The sequence below is a fragment of the Dendrobates tinctorius genome, unplaced genomic scaffold (genome assembly GCF_039654945.1).
Source record: "Dendrobates tinctorius isolate UK_male_01 unplaced genomic scaffold, ASM3965494v1 ptg000035l, whole genome shotgun sequence".
NCBI lineage: Eukaryota > Metazoa > Chordata > Amphibia > Anura > Dendrobatidae > Dendrobates > Dendrobates tinctorius.
The window spans coordinates 49,245,488-49,263,932 of NW_027361703.1; positions in this window are offsets into that span (position 1 = coordinate 49,245,488).

Consider the following 18,445-nt stretch of genomic DNA (forward strand, 5'->3'; position numbering starts at 1 on the left):
CATGGTCCCCTCATCCCCCAATCCTGATATGCATGGCCCCCTCACCCCCCAATCCTGGTATGCATGGTCCTCTCACCCCCAATCCTGGTATGCATGGCCCTCTCTCCCCCATCCTGATATGCATGGTCCCCTCAACCCCCTATCCTGGTATGCATGGTCCCCTCACCCCCAATCCTGATATGCATGGTCCCCTCACCCCCTATCCTGGTATGCATGGTCCTCTCACCCCCCTATCCTGGTATGCATGGTCCTCTCACCACCCTATCCTGGTATGCATGGTCCTCTCACCCCCCCTATCCTGGTATGCATGGTCCTCTCACCCCCCCTATCCTGGTATGCATGGTCCTCTCACCCCCTATCCTGGTATGCATGGTCCTCTCACCCCCTATCCTGGTATGCATGGTCCTCTCACCCCCTATCCTGGTATGCATGGTCCTCTCACCCCCCTTTCCTGGTATGCATGGTCCTCTCACCCCCCTATCCTGGTATGCATGCTACCCCTCACCCCCTATACTGATATGCATGGTACCCCCTCACCCCCTATCTTGGTATGCATGCTACCTCTCACCCCCCTATCCTGATATGTATGGTCCCCCTCACCCCTATTAAACTGCACACATACAAAAAAAAACATTTATACTCACCATTCTTCCCTGTGCTCCAGCGCTGTCCCGTTCTGCCGGAGGCCGGGGGAGGAGTGCGGCGCCGGAGTACACGCATGCCCATACTGCACTGTCCGGCGCCACATTGCTGAAGACACACTGCAAATGTGTCTTCAGTAAAATGGCGCCGGATAGTGCTATGCGCATGCGTGATTCCGACTCTGCCCTCCGGTCTCCAGCGAGAAGTGAAACGCTGCAACAGCGCTCCTCCCGGTCAGGTAAGTATGTAAGTATAGCGTCGGAGATCGTGGTATGCATTCAGTGTCTATGCATACATCGATCTCCGGTGCCATACACACTCCTCTTACCTGTAACCGCTGGATGCCTTCTTCTGTCTGGAGCCAGACTGCACAGGCGCATCGCGCTTGTGCAGTCTATAAAGGCTTCAGACAGAGTGATGCTTGTAGCGTTATTTTATAGATATATATTTAATGTTTTTGAGAGTGAATGGTTAGTGAATTGACTGAAAAGTGGGAAAAAAGTAATTTTGTCTAGTAAGATATATTGCAAAATGTATTATCTTCACTTGTAATGTTGGTTTCTGAAAAAACGTTGAAGTCCAGTTACTCTTTAATTGTGCATTAAAATGCTTGAAGATGTTCATGGGTTTATATTTTCATCACTAAGATTTAATCCACAATCTGTGCACCCATAGCCATGTACCATGATGTGAGTGCTCATGTGAAATTTATTCCCCTTCTTTACCTCTTGATGAGATAATTTTTGTATCAACTTCCTTGGACTTCTCATAATCCTGTCCTGGATGTCTGCATCAATGATAGGGGTTTGAACATGTCGTAGTCTCTTTTTTGGCATCATACAGTGTGTTAGTGTTGTATTGAGTGTTCCTACAACAACAAAAAATCAAAATAGAAGCAAACTTGCATATGTTTTCAAGCTTGTGCCTGAGACTTCCAACCCTCCACACCCCACCCAAAAAAATCCTGCTGGTTAATTTTCCACCAAAGTAACTAAAATAAAGCATATATATTTCTACTTTCAGTTCCGTTGTATGCAGGAAGGTAAATATACTTCTTTTTATTTGATTTTTAGCTAAAAATGTGAAGATCGTTTTTTTCTTACACTTGGCAAAGCACAGAGATGTCTTTTTCTTGTTGGCTCAGTATGACTCATGATCATAACAAAGTATGTACAAGTACTTGTCTTTTCAGATTTCATCTACACAGCATAGATATCACATTGAATGGTTTGTGATACAAAAGTAATACTACACGTAATCACTGTAATATCTATAATGCAGATATTTAAACATCACATAATATAGAACCATACAAATTCTCTATCTCCATATTTGCTGGGTTAGACCTCATAGTTTGTTTCACACTCATGTAAAACTCCTATTTAATAGCAAATCATGGCATATTTGGTGCAAAATTATGTCTATGGGACAAAACTATCTCTTGCCAATAGTTATGAGGGAAGTTAATACACAGGCATAATAAAACTAAGTACACCCTCTTTGAATCTTAGTGTTTTGTTCAAAATATAATAAAAAAAATCAGATCTTTTAAAGGTTTTAAAAGTAATACAATCTTAGATGAACAACAACACATGCCAAATTACACTCATTATCATGTCACTATTTATTTCACAACACTAGGCAAAATTATAAAAGTGGTGTGTGAAAAATTAAGTACATCCCATGAACCACCTTTAGCACCAACAACTTAAAAAAAAATCTTTTCTGCAGGGCTTTATTCAGATGTCAGTTTTTTCACGCACGAGAAAAAAGGACTGAGTTTTATCAGTGATTTTCAACAGAGTCTCATCAATGTTTCATCAGAGTTTGGTCAAAGTTTCATGAGTTTTTTTCACAGATGAGAAAAAAAAGTTACTCCACCTTCTACAAGCTATGAGTCAGTGAAAAATGGACAGCACAGAGAGGGCATCCAAGTGATGCCCGATTTTTTTCACTGACCCATAGATTTGCATTGCAGAGTTTGTTCTGACACTCAGATCAATATCAGACAAGTGTCCATGGTTATGCACACACCATTCAGTCTGCAAATATAGACTTTATAGGTATGAGAGCTACCGGTGAAATTCATGGATAGCACTCGTACGTGAAAAATTGACATGTGAATAAGACCTACGACTTTTGTCTCTCACATCCTTCTGGAGGAATTTTTGTCTACTTTTCTTTCTGATGTTGCTTAAAGAGGTTGTCCACTACTTTTTGATTGATAACCTACCTTTACAGTAGGATAAATCACCAATGTCTGATCGGCATTGATCGACACCCTGCACCCCAACCGATCAGCTTTTATCTGGTAAAAAAGGGGAGAAGCCAGCGCTGCTTATGGTCAGAACGCAATACATAAAGTGCATATGCACATAATAATTTCTAACTGTATTCAAAATTAGATATTTGGCAAAAAATTGATCAATCTCATATGGGGCAGTCCTACTCTACGTTTTTTATATTCGCTGAGCCATTACGGTCTCCTAAATGCATTAAAAGCAAGACCATATTGAATGCAATCTGTACCTGAAACATTACTGAATCACTCCCATGGAGCCAGAAGAAGTGAGCACAGATAAAGGCCAACCAGGTCTGGATATAGACATCTCAGGTTTAACCCCTTACCTACAATTGACGTAATATTCCGTCCATGTGACCATGGACCTAATTACCATGGACGGAATATTACGTCATGCCCTTTAATGCGACATCGCGACTTAAGTCGCGGTGATCGCATTAAAATGCCGATGCCATCTTACCTCAGGATAGATGGCCTCGGCATCCCGGGCAGTCTCCGCCCTGGCCCGCCCCTCTCTGAGCTGTGATTGGCTGTTCAATTCAGAACAGCCAATCACAGCACTTCTCTTTGTTTCAGCCAATCAGATTGGCTGAAACAACAGGATCCTAGGCTAGGATCGAGTACCGATGTACTCGATCCTAGGACCGGTGCCTGGCAACGCCAGGCACTGGAGAAAAGCCCCCAGATTGGCGCGATCGCCGATCTAATCGATCGCACCAACCGCAGCGCACAGCGGTGCAATATCGCCGCTGTGCCCTGCCAGTACCGGCCCGGATCGGTGCTGTAATAGCACCGATCCTAGGCCGGAGCCTAGGACAGGCCCAGCAGGGCCTGCAGGAAGTGGTTGGCGCGATCGATTAGATCCGCGATCGCGCCAGCCACAGGGCACAGCTGCGGTCACGCTGTGACCGCTCTGTGCCCTGCTGATGACCAGGCCATGATCTGCCTAGGAATCAGAGCTGTGAGCTCCGATCCTAGGCAGTTACCATGGTCACCAGGCAGATCAGGGATTGGTGGGATCGATGTAATCATTCGATCCCACCAATGACAGGTCACAGCAGCGATGTGACCGCTCTGTGACCTGCCCCTGAGCTGCCTCTGACCTGTCTAACCTGTCTGCAGGGGTCCTCACTCTAGCTGAGGATTCCTGCAGAGAGGACGGACGCAGCAAGAGCTCCTGTGCTGGGTATTGTGGTGCCACAGCTTGTAGCATCACAATCCCTGCAGAAGAAAGAAAGAAGAAAGAAAGAACACTACAACTGTAAGTGTTAATTGATCCCTGATCCCCTGCCCAATCTATCTTCATCCCCCACCTATCTTCATCCCCCCATCCCCCGTCCACCCCCCCTTTTACCCCGCTCACCCCCCTTTTACCCCCCCTCACCCCCCTTTTACCCCCTCCACCCCCCTTTTGCGCCGCCTCCGTGTGCAGCCGCCGAGCGTTGATCGGTGATGCAGTTCACCGATCAACACTTGTGCTCGCTTTTTTTTCCTCCGCACACACATCCCGTTTTTTATTTTTTTTCTCCCCCCCTTGTGCCACCTAACTACAACCCTAACTGACCCCTGCCCAATCTCTCTTCATCCACCCCAATCCCCCCATCCCCCTTCCCCCTATTTTTACCCCCCTCCACCCCACTTTTGCGCCACCTCCGTGCGCAGCCACCGAGCGTTGATCGGTGACGCAGTTCACCGATCAACACTCGTGCTCGCTTTTTTTCCTTTGCACATACATCCCGTTTTTCATTTTTTTTCTCCCCCTTGTGCCACCTAACTACAACCCTAACTGACCCCTGCCCAATCTCTCTTCATCCACCCCCATCCCCCTTCCCCCTGTTTTTACCCCCCTCCACCCCACTTTTGTGCCACCTCCGTGCGCAGCCGCCCAGCGTTAATCGGTGATGAAGTTCACCGATCAACACTCGTGCTCGCTTTTTTTTCCTCCGCACACACATCCAGTTTTTCATTTTTTTTCTCCCCCCTTGTGCCACCTAACTACAACCCTAACTGACCCCTGCCCAAACTCTCTTCATCCACCCCAATCCCCCCACCCCCTCCACCCCACTTTTGCGCCACCTGCCTGCCGTTTTAAATTTTTTTCTCCCCTTTTTGTGCCACCTAACTACAACCCTAACTGTTGATCCCTGCCCGATCTCTATTCATCCACCCCAATCCCCCCAGCCTCCTCTTTTTACCCCCCTTTGTGCCGCTTCCGTGTGCACATTTAGCAGCCGCTGAATTTTGATAAGTGACGCAATTCACTTATCAAAGTTCGTGCCGGCTGTTTTCCATTTTTCTTTTTCACCTCCCCCCCTTTGAGCCACCCCTGTGCACACATCCAGCAGCCACTAAATTTTGGTAAGTGACGCCGTTCACTTACCATATCTAGGTCCTGCTGTTTTAGACTTTTTTTTCACATTTCCTTTTAGCTTTTTCTTACAGGATAGTGTGCACCAATCACTAGCCCCCCACCACATACACAGTTATAAATAAAGTACACCCAAGCACCATATTTACACAAAAAAATGTCCCGCCCATCACGTTCCTCCCAACAGCGCTATTCAATGGAGGAGGCATATTCTTACCTTGCCTCCGACACTGATAGCGAGGATGACGATCCGACTTTTCTTTATTTTTCGGATTCTTCATCCTCTTCCTCTTCCCCATCCTCCTCATCTTCCTCCTCGGGTCCTGCGGAACCGCCACGCAGACGCTCCAGGACAGAAGATGAGGCAGCGCCCACCATGCCCGCAGCTGATTCAGCAAACCCTGTGTGGACCTCGCCCCCCGAAAATTACGAGCCACTGATTCCTGATTTTGTGGCAGAATCAGGAATCAAGTTTGACACCACCGGCCTCACAGAAATTGACTTTTTCAAAGTCTTTTTCTCTGAGGATTTTGTTAACCACATGGTGGAGCAAACTAATTTGTACGCTCGGCAATTTTTGGAGCAAAACCCGCTTTCATCCTATACTAACTGGTCTCCTGTGGACGCAGTTGAAATGACGAAGTTTTGGGGCCTGGTCCTCCACATGGGTATCCTGAAGAAGCCTGAAATTTCGCAATATTGGAGTGTTGATATTTTATACAACACTCCAGTGTTCCGAATGGTCATGGTCCGGGCGTGTTTTCAGGCCATCCTCAAGTTTCTGCATTATAATGATAATGCACAGTGTCTCGCACAAGATGACCCCAACTTTGACCGTCTGTTCAAAGTTCGGCCGGTCATCGAACACTTCAACAAAAAGTTTGCTGAAGTGTACGTGCTCCAAAGGAACATCTGCATGGACGAGTCCTTGGTCAATTTTAAGGGCAGGCTCGGATTCCGTCAATACCTGCCCAGTAAGAGGGCCAGGTACGGAATCAAACTCTATAAGCTGTGTGAGAGTACCTCAGGGTACACCCACAGGTTTAGAGTGTACGAAGGAAAGGACACCAGGATTGAACACCCTGAGTGTCCTCCTGACCTGGGAGTGAGTGGGAAAATTGTGTGGGATTTGGTGCACCCACTGCTGGATAAAGGTTATCACCTCTACACTGATAACTTTTATACCAGTGTCCCACTCTACAAAGCCCTCTTTGCGCGAGCAACCGCAGCTTGCGGTACTGTCCGCAAAAATCAGAGAGGCCTCCCGAAGACGCTACTTGGGCAGATGCTCCGAAAAGGTGAGAGCAGGGCCCAATGTAGCGACCACCTGCTGGTGGTCAAGTACAAGGACAAGAGGGATGTCTTTCTCTTGACCACCATACACGGTGATGGCAGCACCCTCAGCACTGTACGGGGTACCTCGGCACAGGTCAGCATACCTGAATGTGTGCTGGGGTACAATAAAAACATGGGGGGCGTTGATCGCTCCGATCAACTCCTCCAACCGTACAATGCTTTGAGAAAGGCCAAGGCGTGGTACAAAAAGCTGGCCGTGCACATCGTCCAATTGGCAATGCTCAATGCATTCCTATTGTCACAATGTGCATGCCCCAGTGATACGTCGTACCTTCAGTTTCAGGAGGTAGTGGTTAAGGCCCTGATGTTTGGCACTCTGGAAGGTGCGGGCCCCAGAACTTCCGGAACTGAAGGTGCTCGTATTGTACCAGGTCAGCATTTCCCAGGGGAGGTCCCGCAAACTGGAAAAAGAGGTAAATCGCAAAAAAGGTGCCGAGTGTGTTACAAAAATGGAATACGCAAGGACACCATTTATCAATGCGACACCTGCCCCGAAAAACCTGGCCTGTGTATGAAGAATTGCTTCAAATTGTACCACACCTCAATGCACTACTAAAATTCTTTACCGGAAACATTAGATTAGTTGGGGCACATCTAGATAAGTTCCTTGGGGGTTAAGTTTCCAAATCAATGTCACTTGTGGTTTTTTTTTACTGTTTAGGCACATCAGGGGCTCTGCAAATGGAAAATGACGCCTGCAGACCATTCCATCTAAGTCTGCATTTCAAAACGTCACTCCCTTCCGACCCTGACGTGTGCCTAAACAGTTTTTTTCCCACATATGGGGTACCAGCGTACTCAGGACCAATTGGACAACAACTTTTGGGGTCCAATTTCTCCTGTTACGCTTGGGAAAATTGAAAATTGGGGACTAAACGATCATTTTTGTGGGCACAAAATAGGATTTTTTATTTTCACGCCTGGGCAGTATAAACTTTAGTGAAACACTTGGGGGTTCAAAGTTCTCACCACATATCTAGATAAGTTCCTTAGGGGGTCTAGTTTCCCCAAAATGGGGTCACTTGTGGGGGGTTTCTACTGTTTAACCACATCAGGGGCTCTGCAAACGGAACATGACGCCCTCAGACCATTCCATCAAAGTCTGCATTCCAAAGCGTCACTTCTTCCCTTCTGAGCCCCGACGTGTGCCCAAACAGTAGTGTTCCCCCACATATGGGGCACCAGCGTATTCAGGACAAATTGGAAAACAACTTTTGGGGTCCAATTTCTCCTGTTACGCTTGGGAAAATTGAAAATTGGGGACTAAACGATCATTTTTGTGGGCACAAAATAGGATTTTTTATTTTCACGCCTGGGCAATATAAACTTTAGTGAAACACTTGGGGGTTCAAAGTTCTCACCACATATCTAGATAAGTTCCTTAGGGGGTCTAGTTTCCCCAAAATGGGGTCACTTGTGGGGGGTTTCTACTGTTTAACCACATCAGGGGCTCTGCAAACGGAACATGACGCCCGCAGACCATTCCATCAAAGCTGCATTCCAAAGCGTCACTTCTTCCCTTCTGAGCCCCGACGTGTGCCCAAACAGTAGTGTTCCCCCACATATGGGGCACCAGCGTATTCAGGTCAAATTGGAAAACAACTTTTGGGGTCCAATTTCTCCTGTTACGCTTGGGAAAATTAAAAATTGGGGACTAAACAATCATTTTTGTGGGCACAAAATCGGATTTTTTATTTTCACGCCTGGGCAGTATAAACTTTAGTGAAACACTTGGGGGTTCAAAGTTCTCACCACATATCTAGATAAGTTCCTTAGGGGGTCTAGTTTCCCCAAAATGGGGTCACTTGTGGGGGGTTTCTACTGTTTAACCACATCAGGGGCTCTGCAAACGGAACATGACGCCCGCAGACCATTCCATCAAAGTCTGCATTCCAAAGCGTCACTTCTTCCCTTCTGAGCCCTGACGTGTGCCCAAACAGTAGTGTTCCCCCACATATGGGGCACCAGCGTATTCAGGACAAATTGGAAAACAACTTTTGGGGTCCAATTTCTCCTGTTACGCTTGGGAAAATTAAAAATTGGGGACTAAACAATCATTTTTGAGGGCACAAAATCGGATTTTTTATTTTCACGCCTGGGCAGTATAAACTTTAGTGAAACACTTGGGGGTTCAAAGTTCTCACCACATATCTAGATAAGTTCCTTAGGGGGTCTAGTTTCCAAAATGGGGTCACTTGTGGGGGGTTTCTACTGTTTAACCACATCAGGGGCTCTGCAAACGGAACATGACGCCCGCAGACCATTCCATCAAAGTCTGCATTCCAAAGCGTCACTTCTTCCCTTCTGAGCCCCGACGTGTGCCCAAACAGTAGTGCTCCCCCACATATGGGGCACCAGCGTATTCAGGACAAATTGGAAAACAACTTTTGGGGTCCAATTTCTCCTGTTACGCTTGGGAAAATTGAAAATTGGGGACTAAACGATCATTTTTGTGGGCACAAAATAGGATTTTTTATTTTCACGCCTGGGCAGTATAAACTTTAGTGAAACACTTGGGGGTTCAAAGTTCTCACCACATATCTAGATAAGTTCCTTAGGGGTCTAGTTTCCCCAAAATGGGGTCACTTGTGGGGGGTTTCTACTGTTTAACCACATCAGGGGCTCTGCAAACGGAACATGACGCCCGCAGACCATTCCATCAAAGTCTGCATTCCAAAGCATCACTTCTTCCCTTCTGAGCCCCGACGTGTGCCCAAACAGTAGTGTTCCCCCACATATGGGGCACCAGCATATTCAGGACAAATTGGAAAACAACTTTTGGGGTCCAATTTCTCCTGTTACGCTTGGGAAAATTGAAAATTGGGGACTAAACGATCATTTTTGTGGGAACAAAATAGGATTTTTTATTTTCACGCCTGGGCAGTATAAACTTTAGTGAAACACTTGGGGGTTCAAAGTTCTCACCACATATCTAGATAAGTTCCTTAGGTGGTCTAGTTTCCCCAAAATGGGGTCACTTGTGGGGGGTTTCTACTGTTTAACCACATCAGGGGCTCTGCAAACGGAACATGACGCCCGCAGACCATTCCATCAAAGTCTGCATTCCAAAGCATCACTTCTTCCCTTCTGAGCCCCGACGTGTGCCCAAACAGTAGTGTTCCCCCACATATGGGGCACCAGCATATTCAGGACAAATTGGAAAACAACTTTTGGGGTCCAATTTCTCCTGTTACGCTTGGGAAAATTAAAAATTGGGGACTAAACAATCATTTTTGTGGGCACAAAATAGGATTTTTTATTTTCACGCCTGGGCAGTATAAACTTTAGTGAAACACTTGGGGGTTCAAAGTTCTCACCACATATCTAGATAAGTTCCTTAGGGGGTCTAGTTTCCAAAATGGGGTCACTTGTGGGGGGTTTCTACTGTTTAACCACATCAGGGGCTCTGCAAACGGAACATGACGCCCGCAGACCATTCCATCAAAGTCTGCATTCCAAAGCGTCACTTCTTCCCTTCTGAGCCCCGACGTGTGCCCAAACAGTAGTGTTCCCCCACATATGGGGCACCAGCATATTCAGGACAAATTGGAAAACAACTTTTGGGGTCCAATTTCTCCTGTTACGCTTGGGAAAATTAAAAATTGGGGACTAAACAATCATTTTTGTGGGCACAAAATAGGATTTTTTATTTTCACGCCTGGGCAGTATAAACTTTAGTGAAAGACTTGGGGGTTCAAAGTTCTCACCACATATCTAGATAAGTTTCTTAGGGGGTCTAGTTTCCAAAATGTGGTCACTTATGGTGGGTCTCTACTGTTTAACCACATCAGGGGCTCTGCAAACGGAACATGACGCCCGCAGACTATTCCATCAAAGTCTGCATTCCAAAGCTTCACTTCTTCCCTTCTGAGCCCCGACGTGTGCCCAAACAGTAGTTTTCCCCCATATATGGGGTACCAGCGTATTCAGGACAAATTGGAAAACAACTTTTGGGGTCCGATTTCTCCTGTTACGCTTGGGAAAATTAAAAATTGGGGACTAAACGATCATTTTTGTGGGCACAAAATAGGATTTATTATTTTCACGCTTGGGCAGTATAAACTTTAGTGAAACAATTGGGGGTTCAAAGTTCTCACCACATATCTAGCTAAGTTCCTTAGGGGGTCTAGTTTCCAAAATGGGGTCACTTGTGGGGGGTTTCCACTGTTTGGGCACATTGGGGGCTCGTCAAACGCAACATGGTGTCCAATCTCAATTACAGCCAATTTTAGGTTGAAAAAGTCAAGCGGCGCTGCTTCCCTTCCGATCCCTGCCGTGCGCCCAAACAGTGGTCCCCCCCACATATAGAGTATCAGCGTACTCAAGACAAATTGGACAACAACTTTTGGGATCCAATTTCTCCTGCTACCTTTGGGAGAATAAAAATTGGGGACTAAACTATCATGTTTGTGGAAAAAATATGATTTTTTATTTTCACGCCCGGGCGTTATAAACTCCTGTGAAGCCCTAGGGGGTTCAAGGTGTTCACCACACATCTAGATAAGTTCCTTAGGGGGTCTAGTTTCCAAAATGGGGTCACTTGTGGGGGGTTTCCACTGTTTGGGCACATTGGGGGCTCGTCAAACGCAACATGGCGTCCAATCTCAATTCCAGCCAATTTTAGGTTGAAAAAGTCAAGCGGCGCTGCTTCCCTTCCGAGCCCTGCCGTGCGCCCAAACAGTGGTCCCCCCACATATAGACTATCAGCGTACTCAGGACAAATTGGACAACAACTTTTGGGGTCCAATTTCTCCTGCTACCTTTGGGAAAATAAAAAATTGGGGACTAAACGATCATGTTTGTGGAAAAAATATGATTTTTTATTTTCACGCCTGGGCGTTATAAACTCCTGTGAAGCCCCATGGGGTTCAAGGTGCTCACCACACATCTAGATAAGTTCCTTAGGGGGTCTAGTTTCCAAAATGGGGTCACTTGTGGGGGGTTTCCACTGTTTGGGCACATTAGGGGCTCGTCAAACGCAACATGGCATCCAATCTCAATTCCAGCCAATTTTAGGTTGAAAAAGTCAAGCGGCGCTGCATCCTTTCCAAGCCTGCCGTGCGCTTAAACAGTGGTCCCCCCACATATAGAGTATCAGCGTACTCTGGACAAATTGGACAACAACTTTTGGGGTCCAATTTCTCCTGCTACCTTTGGGAGAATAAAAAAAATTGGGGACTAAACGATCATGTTTGTGGAAAAAATATGATTTTTTATTTTTACGCCCGGGCGTTATAAACTCCTGTGAAGCCCTAGGGGGTTCAAGGTGCTCACCACACATCTAGATAAGTTCCTTAGGGGGTCTAGTTTCCAAAATGGGGTCACTTGTGGGGGGTTTCCACTGTTTGGGCACATTGGGGGCTCGTCAAACGCAGCATGGCGTCCAATCTCAATTCCAGCCAATTTTAGGTTGAAAAAGTCAAACGGCGCTGCTTCTCTTCCGAACCCTGCCGTGCGCCCAAACAGTGGTCCCCCCCCACATATAGGGTATCAGCGTACTCAGGACAAATTGGACAACAACTTTTGGGGTCCAATTTCTCCTGTTACCCCTGGGAAAATTAAAAAATTGTTGCTAACAGATCATTTTTGTGACTAAAAAGTTAAATGTTATTTTTTTCCTTCCATGTTGCTTCTGCTCCTGTGAAGCACTTGAATGGTTAATAATCTTCTAGAATGTAGTTTTGAGTAGCTTGAGGGGTGAAGTTTTTAGAATGGTGTCACTTTTGGGTATTTTCTGCCATATAGACCCCTCAAAGTGACTTCAAATGTGAGGTGGTCCCTAAAAAAATGGTTTTGTAAATTTTGTTGTAAAAATGAGAAATCACTGGTCAACTTTTAACCCTTATAACTTCCTAACAAAAAAAAATTTTGTTTCCAAACTTGTGCTGATGTAAAGTAGACATGTGGGAAATGTTATTTATTAACTATTTTCTGTCATGTAACTCTCTGGTTTAAGGTCATACAAATTCAAAGTTTGAAAATCGCAAAATATTCTAAATTTTTGCCATATTTCCGTTTTTTTCATAAATAAACGCAAGTTATAGCGAAGAAATTTTATCACTAAAGTGAAGTACAATATGTCACGAGAAAACAATGTCAGAATCGCCTAGATCTGTTGAAGTGTTCCAGAGTTATGACCTCATAAAGGGACAGTGGTCAGAATTGTAAAAATTGGCCCGGGAGTTAACGTGCAAGCCACCCTTGGTAGTGAAGGGGATAACCTCCACACTCACCTGACCAGCAAACACAGATGAAGGGTGACACAGGTGCAGACACAGGTGCACAATTAAATAGAGCTTTTATCAGTGTCAGCAGCAACCACCCAGCTGCAAGTATTCACCTGCGGAGATGGCCATCTCCTGATACTTGCCGCAGCAGGGTATTACACATCAGCTTTTTATTGATTTGAATAGGAGCCAACTTGGTAGCGCTATAGCATGCAAACATGAAATATACGAAAATTGAATTGCATCACTGTGCTAGAAAATATAGAAAATTGAAAATACTTAGCACATAAACTGGCCAAGTAAAGTGTACCCGGCAGCCTCGATAATGCGAATCTCGTTGCTGGGACCTATCCTAGTGGGGACTCCTCTCATGGGCTCATAGCCTACATTTATATGGGAAGTCTTATCATCCAATAACCCAGATGTGTGTTAACCACTGGTAAAGGAGTGTTGCAACACTGTTTTTTTAATTGTTTTTATTGATAATTAGTAATGAAAAAGAGATGATTATGTGGCACCCCCAGGAGTACGGTTGCCACAGTGGCCTTGCTTCCCTCCAGGGGGGAGTGATGTCATGCCTGGAGGCAGTGAATGGATCTCTCTATCAGGTAGTTCTAGCACACACCACCGTTCCTACTTCAGGCCAGCAGCGGGAGCTCTAAACCCAACTGCAGAGGAGCTGCTCTCTCTGGTCAGGAGGGGGAAGTTAGTGAGTTAGAGCGTGGACAGGGAAGCGACAGCACGTGTGGAGAAGAGCTGGGGACTGGAGCTGTAACAGAGGTCGTCCTCAAGCTGAAGAGCAGAGATTAGACGCCGGAGTCCGAGGCTGTGTGGATGCTAAAGGTCCCACAGCAGAAACCGGAGGAATAGAGGTTGCAGATCCTCTGTTCCAAACTGAAACTCGAAGACACAGCAGCACATTTATGTGAGCCAGAGAAAGGAGGCTACAGCTCCCTGTCATGTGAGTGGAGTTATAAAAGAAATAGGAACTTGAGTGGAGTTCACAACTGCAAGTACTTCAGAATAGCGTTAGAAAAGGAGACCTCACAACCCATCTGTATAGAGAGATTCCCAAATTGCTTCCAGGCTGGCCAACTCCTGTACCAACTGCAATTTGAACCCTGGACTGTACTTCCAAAGCTTCATAAAAGGTAAAGGAAACTGCACTCTGCTGTGTCCCTTGAATTCTTCTCCTGCGTCACCTCCTCAGCACTGCTACATCTTTTGCTCCACACTACATCACCAGCCATCTCTCAACATCTTTCACCTGCCCTGGGACTCAGCTCTACCTGTGGAGAGCTTTACCAACTCTGCTGCATCACCATCAGTCCCAGCGGATATGCACTGCAGCGCTGGTCACGATTGATCAGATACCACGGGTGGCATCACGAACTCATTACAAAAACTCTTTCTTTTTCATCCCCTGTAAATATTAGCCTTTTATTGGACGCCCAGGGCCATGGACCGAGTCACCGCCGCTGTGACACTGCCCCTTTAAGAAAGCGGCCTGGTAACAACTACCCCACTGCCCTGGTGGGTGCTCCAATTAAAATAAGAAAGGTACATTATAAGAAGGAGGGACTGAGTCTTGAAAGTAGCATTTGCAAGATATGGTAATTAATGTAAACTTCAGTAATTATGCAGTGGCATATTTTAAAGACATAATTACATAATGTATCATTAACAATATATATTGCAAAGGGGTCACAGGTTTAAAGTGCATAAATAGTGCAAAAAAATAGTGCAGAAATGCAAAGTGAAGCAATTATAATCAATTAGATGTGTTAGACAAGATGTTATTATAATAAGTAAATATATCGCTATAAAATGATTATATGCATTCAGTCAAATATAGTGTTTGACCTATTTTCAACACTTTTTGTCATTCAAAATATAACATCTGACCTGTTAAGGTATATAGATGAATGCATAGAGGTCTGTTAGAATACACATGGTAGTGATAGGGAAATCAGTATCTGATGGTCCTGTAGGTGCAGATCGTAGTAGATCTAATCACAAACCAATTGTGAGAATATTGGTAGGAAACAAAAAAAGCATTCAAAATAGTAAGATGAAAAAACAGTGATTGAATGAAGTTATTACCCAAGTTATAAGCAAGTAATGATGGTAGTAAATTCCAGTCCCTCTGCCCCGACGCACACGTTTCTCCAAGCTTCTCACGCCCCCCAAAGAAGCTGCAACACCATTAAACAAGAGGCACCACTAACCAAACACCACCATGAAGACCAAGGCGATCTCCAAACAAGTCAGAGATAAAGTTGTTGCGAAGCACAAGCCAGGAAATGGAAAGAGCATGATACCACAAAAACCTGCCAATGGAGGGATGCCAACAAAAACTCTCTGCCCGGGCAAAGAGGGCATTAATCAGAGAGGCACCACAGAGATCAAAGGTAACCCTGAAGGAGCTGCAGACTTCCCAAGCAGAGAGTGGAGTGTCTGTTCATATGACCACAGTATGAAGTACTCTCCATAGAGGTGGCTTTTATGGAAAAATGGGTAGAAAAAAGCCTTTACTTGCACACAAAAATTGTAAAGCTCGTTTTGAATTTTCCAAAAGACAGTTTAGAGACTCATCAAATGTATGCAGGAAGGTGCTGTGGACAGATGAAACCAAAATTGAACTTTTTGGCCACCAACATAAACGCTCATCACCCCAAGAACCCCATCCTCACAGTGAAACATTTTGTTGGTTGCTTCATGTTTTGGGGATGTTTTTCGACAGCAGGGACAGGGTAAATGGTGCAAGTCGAGGGTAAGATGGATGGTTCGAAATACAGGGATATTCTTGATCAAAACCTGTTTCAGTCTGTCAGTGATTTGAGACTGAGATGGACTTTCACCTTCCAAAAAGACAGTGGTCCAAACCATACTGCTAAAGAAACACTCAAGTGGTTTAAGGGGAAATGTGTAAATATTTTTGAGTGGCCTAGTCAAAGCCTTGACCTTAATCCAACTGAGAATCTGTAATAATAATATAATAATAAAATTTTATTTCTATAGCGCCGACATATTCCGCAGCACTTTACATTTCAGAGGGGATTTGTACAGACAATAGACATTATAGCATAACAATAATCACATAGTTATCTGTGGTCAGACTTGAAGATTGCTGATCACCAGAGGAAACCATCTAACTTGAAGAAGCTAGAGCAGTTTTGCCTTAAGGAATGGGAAAAATCCCAGTGGCAAGATGTGGAAAGCTCATATAGACTTATCCAAAGCGACTTGCAGGTGTAATTGCCGCAAAAGGAGGCTCTACAAAGTACTGATGCCATGACTCTGGTGTCTGGTGTCAAAAGACCAGGGGCTCCTTCCCTGTCCCTAAAGCAAGAGATCACGTACCTTGCCTTAGCTCCTGAATCTGCCCTCAGTCTGTACCCTTCCCCCACCCAGGGAAGAGGGGAGTAGTAGTGTTCTGTAATTTATCAACATGACTAAAAAGGTAATACAAACAGGGATAAAGGAAAATATCAAACATACAAATAAACACATAAAAATAAGAGAAGGATGCAGAGTGGAAGACTTGGTTAAACCAAAGTAGAAGGAAAGGGAATTATCAATGAAAGCCTATTGAGCCTCGTTCTGAAGCTCCATAGACTTTCATTGTAAGAGCTTATTTCCATCACCATAAAAAAATGGCCCAATATTGGTCCAGAAAAGTGGGACAAGTGTCATGCAAGTGTCATGTGATTTTCATGTGAGTACAATGAGATTTTTATCACCTAGCATGCGAATGACATCCAATTGACATGCGAATGTGATCCGATTGCAATGCGATTTTAACATGAGCTCTTACATACAGTAATTCTCTATATCATTTACACATCGTTTTTAAAGGAAATATTCTTCACCACACACACATATATATATATACTATATATATGTACATATGTGTGTATATATATATATATACAGTTGTAGCCAAAAGTATTGACACCCCTGCAATTCTGTCGGATAATACTCAGTTTCTTCCTGAAAATGATTGCAAACGCAAATTCTTTGGTATTATTATCTTCATTTAATTTGTCTTAAATGAAAAAACACAAAAGAGAATGAAGCAAAAAGCAAAACATTGATCATTTCACACAAAACTCCAAAAATGGGCTGGACAAAAGTATTGGCACCCTCAGCCTTATATTTGGTTGCACAACCTTTAGCCAAAATAACTGCAACCAACCGCTTCCGGTAACCATCAATGAGTTACAATGCTCTGCTGGAATTTTAGACCATTCTTCTTTGGCAAACTGCTCCAGGTCCCTGATATCTGAAGGGTGCCTTCTCCAAACTGCCATTTTTAGATCTCTCCACAGGTGTTCTATGGGATTCAGGTCTGGACTCATTGCTGGCCACCTTAGAAGTCTCCAGTGCTTTCTCTCAAACCTTTTTCTAGTGCTTTTTGAAGTGTGTTTTGGGTCATTGTCCTGCTGGAAGACCCATGACCTCTGAGGGAGACCCAGCTTTCTCACACTGGGCCCTAGATTATGCTGCAAAATTTGTTGGTAGTCTTCAGACTTCATAATGCCATGCACATGGTCAAGCAGTCCAGTGCCAGAGGCAGCAAAGCAACCCCAAAACATCAGGGAACCTCCGCCATGTTTGACTGTAGGGACTGTGTTCTTTTCTTTGAATGCCTCTTTTTTCTCCTGTAAACTCTATGTTGATGCCTTTGCCCAAAAAGCTCTACTTTTGTCTCATCTGACCAGAGAACATTCTTCCAAAACGTTTTAGGCTTTTTCAGGTTAGTTTTGGCTAACTCCAGCCTGGCTTTTTTATGTCTCGGGGTAAAAAGTGGGGTCTTCCTGGGTCTCCTACCATACAGTCCCTTTTCATTCAGATGCCGATGGATAGTATGGGTTGACACTGTTGTACCCTCGGACTGCAGGGCAGCTTGAACTTGTTTGGATGTTAGTCGAGATTCTTTATCCAACATCCGCACAATCTTGCGTTGAAATCTCTTGTCAATTTTTCTTTTCCGTCCACATCTAGGGAGGTTAGCCACAGTGCCATGGGCTTTAAACTTCTTGATGACACTGCGCACGGTAGACACAGGAATATTCAGGTCTTTGGAGATGGACTTGTAGCCTTGAGATTGCTCATGCTTCCTCACAATTTGGTTTCTCAAGTCCTCAGACAGTTCTTTGGTCTTCTTTCTTTTCTCCATGCTCAATGTGGTACACACAAGGACACAGGACAGAGGTTGAGTCAACTTTAATCCATGTCAACTGGCTGCAAGTGTGATTTAGTTATTGCCAACACCTGTTAGGTGCCACAGGTAAGTTACAGGTGCTGTTAATTACACAAATTAGAGAAGCATCACATGATTTTTTGAACAGTGCCAATACTTTTGTCCACCCTCCTTTTTATGTTTGGTGTGGAATTATATCCAATTTAGCTTTAGGACAATTCTTTTGTGTTTTTTTCATTTAAGACAAATGAAATGAAGATAATAATACCAAAGAATTTGTGTTTGCAATCATTTTCAGGAAGAAACTGAGTATTATCTGACAGAATTGCAGGGGTGTCAATACT